Consider the following 12,597-nt stretch of genomic DNA (forward strand, 5'->3'; position numbering starts at 1 on the left):
GCAACTTCTCGAGATGTGACTCAATATGCAAATTAGTTGAATGAGTGGGGACAGAAAAAAAAGAAAAACTCAAGTTTCCTGTCTGAGACATGAGTGAAGTTTGCATTGAGAGAAATATATCTGTGACTGTGTGAGAAGAACTGTTTGGTAAAATATATGATAGCAGCCGCAGGACAATTAAATAAAGTCTGTGACTAAGTGCAGTCGTGCAGATTTGGAGAAGAAGTTTATAATTTAGTGATGACACATTGTTATAAAGTGTTTAGAAAGGGCTTAATGGGAATATTACTGTTGGGCAAACTGTGCGGCTTTAACAAGATTTTCTGTGTATTTAGCAGGTGAAACTCTGTCAGCTGACTTCAGACTGTCAGGAAGCTGAAGAACCTGAGGCCAACCACTGAAACATGATGTGGGCAAAATGAACAGAGGGAGGGATTTTAAAGGTGAACATTTAGGACTTACTGCAAATGTTACTATGTCAAAGTTACTGTGACTCAAACAGAGGAAATTTTGATTTTCTTATTTCCACACCCAGCATGTTTTGGGTGTTATATGCTATTAAATACTTTTAAATAAATTAAAAAGTATTTTCACATTTAACTCCAGAAAATCATCAATCAAAACATGGATATTACCTGACCACAGATTCGTGGTGACGTCACTGCTCTTTTAACTGTTCGGTGTCTTTGTTTGTTTGCTGGTTGTAGAAATGGTTTATATGAGCTTTGAGCTGAGAGTCAGAGGTTTCTGTGGACACTGCTCATGTCAGCACTTATATTTCTGACCTTTTCTTATAACCGATTAAACATGATCTCCTCCCTTTTGCCCCCATTTTTGGTGGTGTAGGTACAAATGATCAGGCATGACATTCTCATAATAAATACGATACTGCAAATAATTATTTCTGCATTTGTGCGATTGAAGTGAATTGAAAATGTGTATGAAATGACACTGTTTTAAAGATTTGGCCTAAATAATTTTGGAGTGAATGAGTCTAAACATGATGACCTAACTAGTGATATCCTGACACACACACACACACACACACACACACACACACACACACACACACACACACACACACACACACACACACACACACACACACACAGCATGTTATGCCAGTTTCAGCTGAAACTATGTTTCAAACCATGTTCCGGGTTTTTAGTTCACCATTTATGAGGCTTCAAGAAGAAAATAAAAGACAGATCTGAATGTTTGAAAATGTTTTGGAAAGATTCTGTAAAGATGAGATGAAAAATACTCAAAGGATAAATTTAATTGGTTTATTATTTAGATAAGTTGAAAAAAGTTAAACAAGTAAATGAAGAAACAAGGCAGAGGAGAGAAAAGCCCAACCATCCCCTCTGAGCAAGCAGTTGGCGACAGTGGGGAGGAAAAACTGCCTTTAAACGGGCAGGAACCTCCGGCAGAACCAGGCTCAGGAGGGGACAGTCAACGGCCGGGACTGGTTGGGGGGGTTAACAGAGGTGGAGCAAGACGAGGCTACATCAGGTGAGGAAGCAGTAGCGTCTCTCCTCCGGAACAAGTGGAACCATTTTTTCTTTTTTTTCATGCACTTTTCCACGAGCGCTTTTTTCTCCAGGATGAGATTTCTCAGCTCATCGATGGTTTCTGCGTTTTGTTCTTCAAGTTTCTCACATCTTTGTTCCACCTCTTCCAATGTTGCTTGTTGTTCTTCAAGCTTGTCTTTGAGTTGTTTGGATGTTGCCTCCTGTATCAGCTTGTCCTTGTGCATGTCTGCATTTCTCTGTTGGACCTCTTTGTGCTTGTCTTCTAACTGCTCGTTTCTTTTCTGGATATCTTGGAGCGTGAGCTGCAGGTCTTCATGTATTTTGTCTTCTTGTTGTTTTTGCGCCTGCATTTGAGTGTTTTCACGCTTCAAGTTATTGAATTCCACCAAAATCCCCTTAACGAGCTCGGAGTTGTTTCTCGCTATCTGATCGATCCTTCTCTGCATCTGTGAGCAGCGTTTCTCCAGTTTGTCCTTTTCTTCTTCCACTTTAGTTGCTTTGTCCTCCAGCTGATTACAAAACTCTTGCAGTTTTAGATTTTTAGACTCAAAGTCCTGGACGATACGTTTTCCTTCTTTCAGTCTTTCCTGCTGTTGCTCTTTCTGTTGAAGAAGGTCTTTATTTTGGCGCAGTGTTTCATCCAGGCTTTCTTTCAGCATGCGGTATTTTTCCTGCATGCTCTTCAGTTCGTGCTGCATGTCTCGTTGCTTTTTGTCCTGCTCTTCCTTCTGTTGGAGGAATTCTTTCTTTTCTTCCACAGCTTCATGGAGCTGTCTTTGGAGGAGCCGATTTTTTCGGTCCATGTATTGGAGATCCCGTTGTATCTTATCAGTCATCGTTTTCTTGTCTTGGAGCTGGTTGGTCATTTCTTTTAGTTCTGCACTCTTTTGCCTGTTTTCTTTAATGAGGTGCACAATCTGCTCTCGGCTCTGAGCAAACTTGATTCCCCAGCCCTCATTAATAATGTTTATGTCCGGCTGGCGCTGTTGTCTTTCTTCCAGCTCTTTATTTTGGGCTTCCATTCGTCTACATTTGTCCTCCAGTTGAAGTTTGTCTTCTTCAATTTGTTGCATTTTTTTCTGGAGAAGGTAGTTTTCCTTCCTACTCTCCTCTAACGCCCTTTGGAAGGATGAGGAGCCATTTGGGGAAATTGGCCGGCCACGCCAGGAAGGAGAGGCGGCGTAATCTTTTTGAATTGGTTGTTTTTTTCTTGGAAACATGTTGGAGTTTCTATACGATGACTTTGAAGAGCTTGTGGTGAACGTTTTGTAGGCTGCAAACACAGATGCTGCTGAAACGAACTAAAACTTGCTGTTTCTCACCCCTACTTAAGGAAAAACATCAAAGGACTTAAGATTCTTAAGATCTATGACATCATCACTCCCTAAGCCAATGAGATTGTCACAAGACATTTTGGAATGGGGTATTTTTTTTTTAAACTGTTTTCAAACTTAACTTAAAATTTCAGTGTTTCCTGGTTGTGGACTATTGGTTAGTCCAGCCGATTAAGAAATTAATTGTCACAAACATCCCTAATATTATATAACAAACAACAGAAAACACGAGTTTTTTTTTCTACTCAATAGAGGTATAATAAAAGTTTTTTTAATTATCCTACTTTTTAGAAAAGAGAACATTTATTAAAGATTATGTATTTAATTAAAAAACTCTGTTCATCTAAAGCAGGGGTCAGCAACCTTTAAGACCCAAAGAGTATTTACAGTTTATAGTAGGAATTTCATGGCAACAGCTAATCTTTATTTTGTTTACTGGGAAATGAAATGCTGCCAATTCACAAAGCTGTGCTTCAGCTGCACTTCCTGTTGTAGACTTGTGATGCACACAGGCTCTGTTCCAGCACTCAGCATGTTCTTCCTTATTTGCTCCACCAGGGGGAGCTCCTAAACTATGACATCTTGATAGGAGTGAACCAGGGAGAGGGGCTGAAGTTTGTGGACGACAGTGAGGACAACGACGGCATCTCAGCTGCGGCGTTCGACTACACCATCTCCAGCTTTGTTGACAACCTCTACGGCTACCCAGAGGGTGAGGACGCCACCTCTGTACACTGCCACTTTTTCAGTTATTCCATTTTACAGCCTCCTCTCACTTAACTGCATTTTGCAGCATCATCAGGTTTTGTCTCATTAGGAGCCGCGTTTGTTGATTTGTTCGTTTTTTTCTGTTTGCTGTATTCATTAAAATAAACGGATAATCGTCAAGATGACAAATGTGGACAATTATCAAAGCTTACATTACAATTCTGACAGCTTGAGTTCACATGAATTTTCAAAAGAATATCAAAACCTGTGAAAGTGCTTTAAGCGTTTAAAACATGCGAGTAAAGAATGGAATCAGTAACATGTGAGCCCAGTGAAGTGCATCAAACAAGACAAGCGTGCTAAAGAGAGCCACTCATCCACATCACGGCGTGTCTGCGCCTTAACCTTTGAGGCTCTGTGGGCAGTAATGCTATCATCCCCCAGGTAGTGGGCTCCCAATCTCAGTGTCGGTGTTTCTGACAGATCGGCCTGCGAACCCCTCACAGCCGGACCACAGTCACAGTACAGACATGTTTGGATAATGCAGTCATGCTTCCTCTCTGCTGCCTGTCACTCCTTCTGTTATCTGAAAGAGTTTTTTTCCTCTCTAGATTTCTCACTCGCTTCCTGGCTCTTGGTTCATCTCACCAACATTTGCTTTGGTTTCATATCTGTTGATCAGACCGATCTCTTAAAAAATGTCTTGCACTGCTGTTACTTTACTCTTAGCAGTTTTCACTTTTATCTTTCTTCCCCCTCCTTTTGTCCCCTCCTGTGCTTCTTCACCAGGCAAAGACATCCTGAGGGAGACCATTAAGTTCATGTGCACAGACTGGGCGGACAGGGACAACGGCGACATGCGGCGGAAGACTCTGTTGGCCCTGTTTACGGACCACCAGTGGGTGGCACCAGCTGTGGCCACTGCCAAACTCCATGCTGAGTTTCAGTCCCCAGTTTACTTTTACACGTTCTACCACCACTGCCAAACCGAGACGCGGCCCGAGTGCCGACGCCGCACACGGAGACGAGATACCTTACGTGTTCGGCGTACCGATGATCGGTGCCACGGACCTGTTCCCGTGCAACTTCTCCAAGAACGATGTGATGCTGAGCGCTGTGGTCATGACTTACTGGACTAACTTCGCAAAGACTGGGTAGGCCTCATGTCACAGTAGTGTAAACTGTACACGTTACTGTATGTTCACTGATAGCCTTCTAGTCATGTTGAATACTTGAATCTAGGTTGCTAGTTTAATTCCCGTGTGGCTTTGAAGAATTGAACATACTGGTTCACCAAAAGCATCCAGATCCCAGAGCAGCCGGTTGGTCTTAGATAGTTTAAAGGTTGCACAGAGAATGGGCCTCCTGTCTGTATTCAGTGTATTGATGCCACATGTTACTTATAATGGAGACTGAATATAACTTTGAACTGAAACGTTTAACCTTTATGCTCCACCAGGGACCCCAACCTGCCCGTCCCTCAGGACACCAAGTTCATTCATACCAAGCCCAACCGCTTCGAGGAGGTCATCTGGACCAAGTTCAACTGGAAGGACAAGCAGTACCTTCACATCGGTTTGAAACCTCGTGTCAGAGACAACTACAGAGCTAACAAAGTGGCCTTTTGGCTGGAATTAGTCCCTCATCTTCACAGCCTGCACGACGTGCTCTTTCCCACCACTACGCGCTCCCCCGCAGGCCGTGACCCCGGCACCATGAGGCCCAGAAACAACGTTCCTCGAACCACTCGTCATCCTTACCCTACCTTCCCATCAGATCCTGAGCCCGAGGGCTCAGAGCGCCCGCCCCAGGACCTCTTTCCCGGAGACACCCGCGACTACTCCACCGAACTGAGCGTGACAGTTGCAGTTGGAGCGTCGCTCTTCTTCCTCAACATCCTGGCCTTCGCCGCCCTTTACTACAAGCGTGACAAGCGGCACGAGATGCGCCGGCACCGGCTGTCCCCTCAGCGGGGCGGCCCCGCCAACGACCTGGCTCACAGGCAGGAGGAAGAGATCATGTCCCTGCAGATGAAGGACTGGGAGCACGACGCTCACCACGACATGGAGCCCCTGTGACCCCACGACATCCTGCGGCCCGCCTGCCCTCCCGACTACACCCTGGCGCTGCGCCGCGCCCCCGACAACGTGCCGCTGATGACGCCATACACCATCACCGTGATCCCCAGCACCATCACCAGCATGCAGCCTCTTCACGCCTTCAACACATTCCCCTCCACCGGCCACAACAACACCCTGCCCCACCCCCACTCCACCACCAGGGTATAGTAGGGACAGGCCCGACACAGCGCCACCTAGGGACCAGGAACACTGGCTCTGCTTCCGCTCTGGAAGGGAGGCCTCTAGACGTGGGCCTTCGTTCTGTCCTCTTATTCTCTTCTTTCTCCAAAAGCAACTACACCTGCTGCGTCATGTGCTGTGAAACTTGGCAGCTCCCTCCACTGGTGGCATGTGGAGGTGCAACTGAAGTGCTGAAGTGTCCAGCAGCAGATGAGCAGTTTGGGGTGGGTGACTCAGATCTTTCAAAGATACTGTTTTCAAAGACGGTCTGCTGTTTCCAGGCTCAAGACCTCCAACATTTGTCAAAGGGACGAATGCTCTCTCGCTCCTCGCTGTTTTCTCTTTTTTACGTTGGCGTCATCTCTTTTTCCATCTCCTGTGTGTTATGTGCACATTATGCTTCTCTTTTCTACATCCGTGTTTTATTACTGCTCTCTTCCTCTCATTTGACACGCCTCCCTCCTGCTCTTCTCTAAAAATTCCCGATCTGCTGAGCAGTCTGGAGGGGGAGGCGTACACTAAACATATAACTATGAAAACACTGATATCTTTCATTCTACCAGCATTTTTAGGTGCCAAGTAAGTACTGCTGTGTTTCATTTCTCATCGAGGGAGAAGAAAAGAAAGAAAAATAGAGTTTCGCTATTTACCGTCAACTAACAGAGTTCTGTCATGTTCTCATGACAAAGTGCCAAACTGGCCTCAGTCGTGATTTTCTTTCTTCCATCTTCTCTCTTTTTTGTTGTTTTGTTTGAAGCATTTGTTAAATTGTTGTTTTTTATTGTGTGGAAAGAATTTTTCTGAAAATATAGATATAGAGAAATGATATTATATATAGTTCTATATAAAATGTGTACAAAGGAGAAAGTATATAAAAGGGTTTTCTCAGTGGGGGATCTATGCATGAATTATTTTTAAAGACGCGGGGAAAAGGACACTGTACACTCTTAGAAGGGATGTGTTAAAATTGACACATCATGTGTTAAATTTTAACACATGTGCTGCATCAGATTAGGGACAACACATGATGTGTCAGTTTTAACACAATTAATGTGTCTGCTCCTTTAACACATCTTCTGTGTTAAAAAATGTAAACACAAAGATGTGTTATTTTGACACAAAGATGTGTTAAAATGTGTACATTTCAATTTTTTTTTAAAAAAGGAGAAAAAAGATGGGTATATATTATACACTTATTGAATTCCATTTTTTATTTGGCATATTATAAATCATTACAAACTGAATGAACAACAACTGTCAGAATCTTTTCAATTAAAATGTTTTAAATTCAATTTTAGCCAAAGCTATATCACAATTTTTACTTTACAAAATCAAACAAAATTCATATCTGACTAGCTTTCTATCTCTCTAGATCATTAAAATGTCAAAAAAAAATTTTCAATTTTTTCAATATACATTCAACAAAAATATAAACGCAACACCTTTGTTACGGCTCCCATTCCCCATGGGATGGACGTAGAGACCTAAAATTCATTCCAGATACACAATATAACCATCCCTCCCAAACAGTGGTCACAAATCAGTCCAAATGTGTGGTAGTGGGCACATCTGCTATATTGAGATAATCCATCCCACCTCACAGGTGTGCCACATCAGGATGCTGATCTGACATCATGAGTAGTGCACAGGTGTACCTCAGACTGCCCACAACAAAAGGCCACCCTGGAATGTGCAGTTTTGTCTCACAGCAAAATGCCACAGATGCCACAAGCAATGAGGGAGCGTGCAATTGGCATGCTGACAGCAGGAATGTCAACCAGATCTGTCGCCCGTGCATTGAATGTTCATTTCTCAACCATAAGCCGTCTCCACAGGCGTTTCAGAGAATATGGCAGCACATCCAACCGGCCTCACAACCGCAGACCTCGTGTAACCACACCAGCCCAGGACCTCCACATCCAGCAGGTTCACCTCCAAGATCGTCTGAGACCAGCCACCCAGACAGCTGCTGGAACAATTGGTTTGCACAACCAAACAATTTCTGCACAAACTGTCAGAAACCGTCTCAGGGACGCTCAACTGCATGCCCGTCGTCCTCATCGGGGTCTTGACCTGACTCCAGCTCGTCGCCGTAACAGACTTGTGTGGGCAAATGCTCACATTCGATGGCGTCTGGCACGTTGGAGAGGTGTGCGCTTCACGGATGAATCATGGTTCACATTGTTCAGGGCAGATGGCAGCTGAGAATGTCCCAGTTCTTGCATGGCCAGCATACTCACCGGACATGTCACCCATTGAGCATGTTCGGGATGTGCTTGACCGGCGTATACGACAGCGTGTACCAGTTCCCACGAATATCCAACAACCTCGCACAGCCATTGAAGTGGAGTGGACCAACATTCCACAGGCCACAATTGACAATCTGATAGACTCCATGCGACGATGTGTTGCACTGCATGAGGCAAATGGTGGTCACACCAGATACTGACCGGTTCTGGGTCCCCAGACCTCCAATGGCGCAAAAAACTGCACATTCCAGGGTGGCCTTTTGTTGTGGGCAGTCTGAGGTACACCTGTGCACTACTCATGATGTCAGATCAGCATCCTGATGTGGCACACCTGTGAGGTGGGATGGATTATCTCAATATAGCAGATGTGCCCACTACCACACATTTGGACTGATTTGTGACCACTGTTTGGGAGGGATGGTTATATTGTGTATCTGGAATGAATTTTAGGTCTCTACGTCCATCCCATGGGGAATGGGAGCAGTAACAAGGGTGTTGCGTTTATATTTTTGTTGAGTGTATATATATAATGTTCTGATATAATCCAGACAATACATGAATTAAAATTTTTAAAGGTAACAATTGTCATCTTCAACAAATTGTCAACATTTAACAAATGTGCAGTTGCATGCAAACAGAAAAACATACATTTTGGCGAATATAGCATCCAGGTTATACAATTTTGTACCTTGGGTTTAAATACAAAAATCAAAAATTTCAGCCAATCAGTTCATATTGTCTGACCTTTCCACTGCATAGGCATAAAAATGGTCAGTCCTGATAAGCAGTGTATTTGACAAAGATGCCAAATGAGGTTTCTCACCTCTGTGAACAGAGACTCTCTACATTTTGGACAGGTGAACATTTTACTTGCATCCTTTAATCTGTGTAATCAGCTCCAGTACTTTGGTTTTCCTTTGGGTGGACAGCGGCAGGTCATAGACAAAATCAAAGAAGGTGAAGACGGAGCCAAGTGGTGCTGGATAGGACAAGTTACATACCCAGTACAGTTTGAAAAGCTTATCCACAGCACACGTCAGGCCATCATTCAGAGAAATGGTTACTCTGTCATTCTTAGCAACAATGATGTACTGCCTGGTTGCCCTCTTTAGATCACCGATGCATATCAGCTGGGGTTGGTGTGTTGTGGATGATGCTTCAGGATCACTGCAAAGCGATGCAATACTTGTTCCAGGCTTGGAGATGGGGGAAGATAAAGATAGTATTCAGTGAGGTGTAGACAAATGCTTTCCTCAGGTAAATACCGTGAGAACTTTACTGAATACATACCAGTGCAAAAAAGGCTGCAACGACTGGCACCAACTGGTGGGAGTAGGTGTGTTAACACATGGCGGGGGGGTTCTTGTTTCCAGGGCAGCTATTGATTTGAGCTTCGGAATGATACTGGCTTCCCATTTTCGCAAAAAGAGATCCACCTTTCCTCCTGTAAAATTGCCAAACTCCAAGTCCAGCCTACGGAAATAAAAGAAGTGTTTAAGTTTAAAATGAAGCATTAAATACATTAAATCAAAAGTACATTCTGTCCATTTGGTAGCTGTATGGCTAAGATCAAACTTTACAGTATCACATTTCTGTTACCCATTCCACATCTAGCTTACCTACACAGTTAAACAACAATTTACTTGGAGTGGTATTTGAATACAAGTCCATTATTCCTTAATTTTAGCTATGATTTGGGTCCCATCAGACCCTGAGAAAAAATTAGGACTTTTTAGCTGATGTTCAACTTTCTAGCAGACAATTTCTTATGTTGTCTATCTGCGGTTTGTCCTGTAGAGCTTTTTTGTTGAAAATAGTGCTGCTGAAAGCAGAGTTTCATACAGGTTTAGGTGATTTTTTTGTAGGGTTTTCACTTCCACAAGCAGCACTTTCTGCATTGTCATTTGATGTCCCTACTATTAGATAGTCATTTGGTGGTACGACTAAGATTTTGGACCATGTGAAAAGTGATGCTCATTGTAATCAGTGCGCAGGGAGTAATGATCAAACTCTGAAGTTATAAAACTTTCAAAATATTCACTAGGAGCTCATAAACATACCTCCAAATGTATCGACTCCTGTTACATACTTTGTATGCAAAACACAACTGAGTGGAGAAGGAGTACATAAACCATTACCAGAGAACCAAGCAACTTACCAGACTTGGCATGTCCAAAAACCGTGGGTACTCTCCGAATATTCCAGGCTCTGAGACTGGTGTATGTTTCCTCCATGCCTGACATGATAATTGGAAGGTTCTCAGCTGAGGGCCGCAATAACTTGGGTGACCCACTCATCTGTGCTGCTGGTATTCCCATCCTCTCGCCTGAGCTTCTTGTCTTCACCACAGTCATCTGTCACTTTTCGCTTCTTATAATGTCTCTGCCCCTGGTCGAGATTCCGTCTAAGGTTGCGCAGTTTAGTCTCTCGGAATCCACAATGAGAGACTGGCTCATAATAATGCTCCTGAGGAAGAAAGGACAGAGGTATATGGGTAACAGCTGAGCAATTTTAACTGAGAAAAAAAGCTCTAATAAATAATTAGATAAAGGTTAAACGATACACAGTAAGTGGGAACAAGTGCAATTTACAGTATGTAGTGGAATTTACATTATTAAAATGCTAAATTTACTTACAAATCCTTCCCCCTGTCCTGCCACTTAAGGGTGGAAAAGTGGTGAGGATGCTTTTTGCTACAGTTAGCTTCTCTGCACTAAGAGGGTAACTGGAAAACAAAGGTAAACTTTTTTACTTCTGTGCACTTCAACATTTTTAAAGGAAAACATTCATTGCAAAATTTTAACAAAGTACAGTAAAGTGCGATACTTACTAACCACACCTCTCCACCAAATCCCCAATGCAAGTCTTCACAAGGAGCCTCCTCGATGGCACCGACAGGTTTCATACTCCTTAAGAATCTGTGGGGCTTTCCTGAGTGACTTCAGGGGTTGACTTTGTTCTTCTGTGGTAATGGTAGACTGTGTAAAGGCAACACCAGACACTTTACCTCTCTGCAATAATCTTCAAAGTCATGACAGCAAATTTCCACAGAGCATAAAAGCACGAGTTTACTCAAAAAGCTGCAGCAGAAGAAGGCGGTTTCTTAACTACGTGATTATAACGCAATGACTAAAAGAAATTCTGAATAATAAATAAATTGATTTTATCTTCTAGTTGCTACTTGGTGAATAAATCTGATCCTGACTAATAGTGATGTCTGATGTCTGTGGCACTGCTGACAATAAGAATTTTTTTTTTTTTTACAAATTTCTTTCTCATCTATAAAAGTGGTTACAAGGACTTTGACAGATTCTAAGTTGTCATATGTGTGCTGAAAAAATGAAACACATGGCTAAATAAGTAAGATAATTTGCATGGTCAAGTTGCTGTTGTTTGGTTTTTTAAATAACACTGACTATTACTTCCTCAGAAGTTCTGCATAAAAAAGAAACTATATCAGAGCATGTTTCCAGCAATAAGCCTTAAAAAAGAATGTGCACATACTTTAGTTAATCATACTAGATGCAAAAACTGCTTTAACTGCTTGAAAAAATAATTATCTCTGTCAATATGAGGTATATTTCATGTTAAAGTTACTCAGTCTTTATTCCTATTCTCTGCTAGTAAACGAATGGTCGCGGTGATAACTACATTTGCTATATTCAGAGCTAACGACAATATTGTCATTTTACTCAACACTGCTACGGTTAGGTGCTGACTCTGGCGTTGCTCATAGACAACATAATGCCTGTCGGAGCCGCTAGCCAACTACCACACTGGTTCTAAGAGCAATTTCTGAATACTCTAATACATAAATAAAGTAAATAGATAAATACATGAATAAAGTAATACATAAAAATACTACCAAAACACATTAACTCTAATGGAGTATGGCACGAAATCCAAGAACTAATAATAAAATTAAGAGTAGGATATGTTAGCAAGACTGTTACATTAAGGTTAGCTAGGTATAGTTAAGCAGTAATTAACTTAAACTCTAAACTCCTATATTTTATATAAATTCACATTCTTCCAGAAACCCGGCATATTTTCAGTACATTAAGATAAACTGGTAAATGTTACTTACTGTAAGGTCTGACAACATACTAGGCGACGTAACCTCCATCTTTGTCTCCTTTGTCTCATTGGCGCGAAAGATAGCGCCCCCTTCCCGCCGCCGCCGGTATGTCATGTTGCTGGGCAGAATTTGTTTCAATTTTAAGCATGTGTGTTCTTACTCATTTCATTTTCTACTTTTGCTTCAATTGTATTCACATGTTACGGTCAAAATTAAGCCTGTTCTTTGTGGATACTTATGCTTATAGTATAGCCATCGCCATTAATTGGTATGCCATACATATTGAGAAATAAAAAATTAATCCTCTTTCAGAATTTTAGTACACCATACCTTGGTCCACATTACATTATAAAATGTTTTATTTGTTGAAAGTAATGAGGAAAGGATTAAGGA

General features: G+C 42.3%; 2 long non-coding RNA genes and 2 pseudogenes across 2 annotated transcripts; 1 reads left to right on the forward strand and 3 right to left on the reverse strand.

The window, feature by feature from the left end:
- Positions 1 to 1,617: 1,617 nt before the first annotated feature.
- LOC146577649 (uncharacterized) lies at positions 1,618 to 2,755 on the reverse strand (annotated as a pseudogene).
- Positions 2,754 to 5,865, forward strand: LOC146577650 (neuroligin-2-like; annotated as a pseudogene).
- Positions 5,866 to 9,027: 3,162 nt separating this feature from the next.
- Positions 9,028 to 10,544, reverse strand: LOC146577651 (uncharacterized). The gene is made up of 3 exons (XR_014891420.1): positions 10,285 to 10,544; positions 9,417 to 9,599; positions 9,028 to 9,322 (listed from the first exon to the last, which is right to left on the reverse strand). It is a non-coding gene; the product is annotated as an uncharacterized LOC146577651 (long non-coding RNA).
- Positions 10,545 to 10,624: 80 nt separating this feature from the next.
- LOC146577652 (uncharacterized) lies at positions 10,625 to 12,297 on the reverse strand. The gene is made up of 3 exons (XR_014891424.1): positions 12,214 to 12,297; positions 10,957 to 11,104; positions 10,625 to 10,851 (listed from the first exon to the last, which is right to left on the reverse strand). It is a non-coding gene; the product is annotated as an uncharacterized LOC146577652 (long non-coding RNA).
- Positions 12,298 to 12,597: the final 300 nt, after the last annotated feature.

This window comes from Mchenga conophoros, linkage group LG3 (assembly GCF_057382185.1).
Source record: "Mchenga conophoros isolate Kocher_MC1m ecotype Shallow Benthic linkage group LG3, M_conophoros_male_GT1.1, whole genome shotgun sequence".
In the NCBI taxonomy this organism is placed as follows: Eukaryota; Metazoa; Chordata; class Actinopteri; order Cichliformes; family Cichlidae; genus Mchenga; species Mchenga conophoros.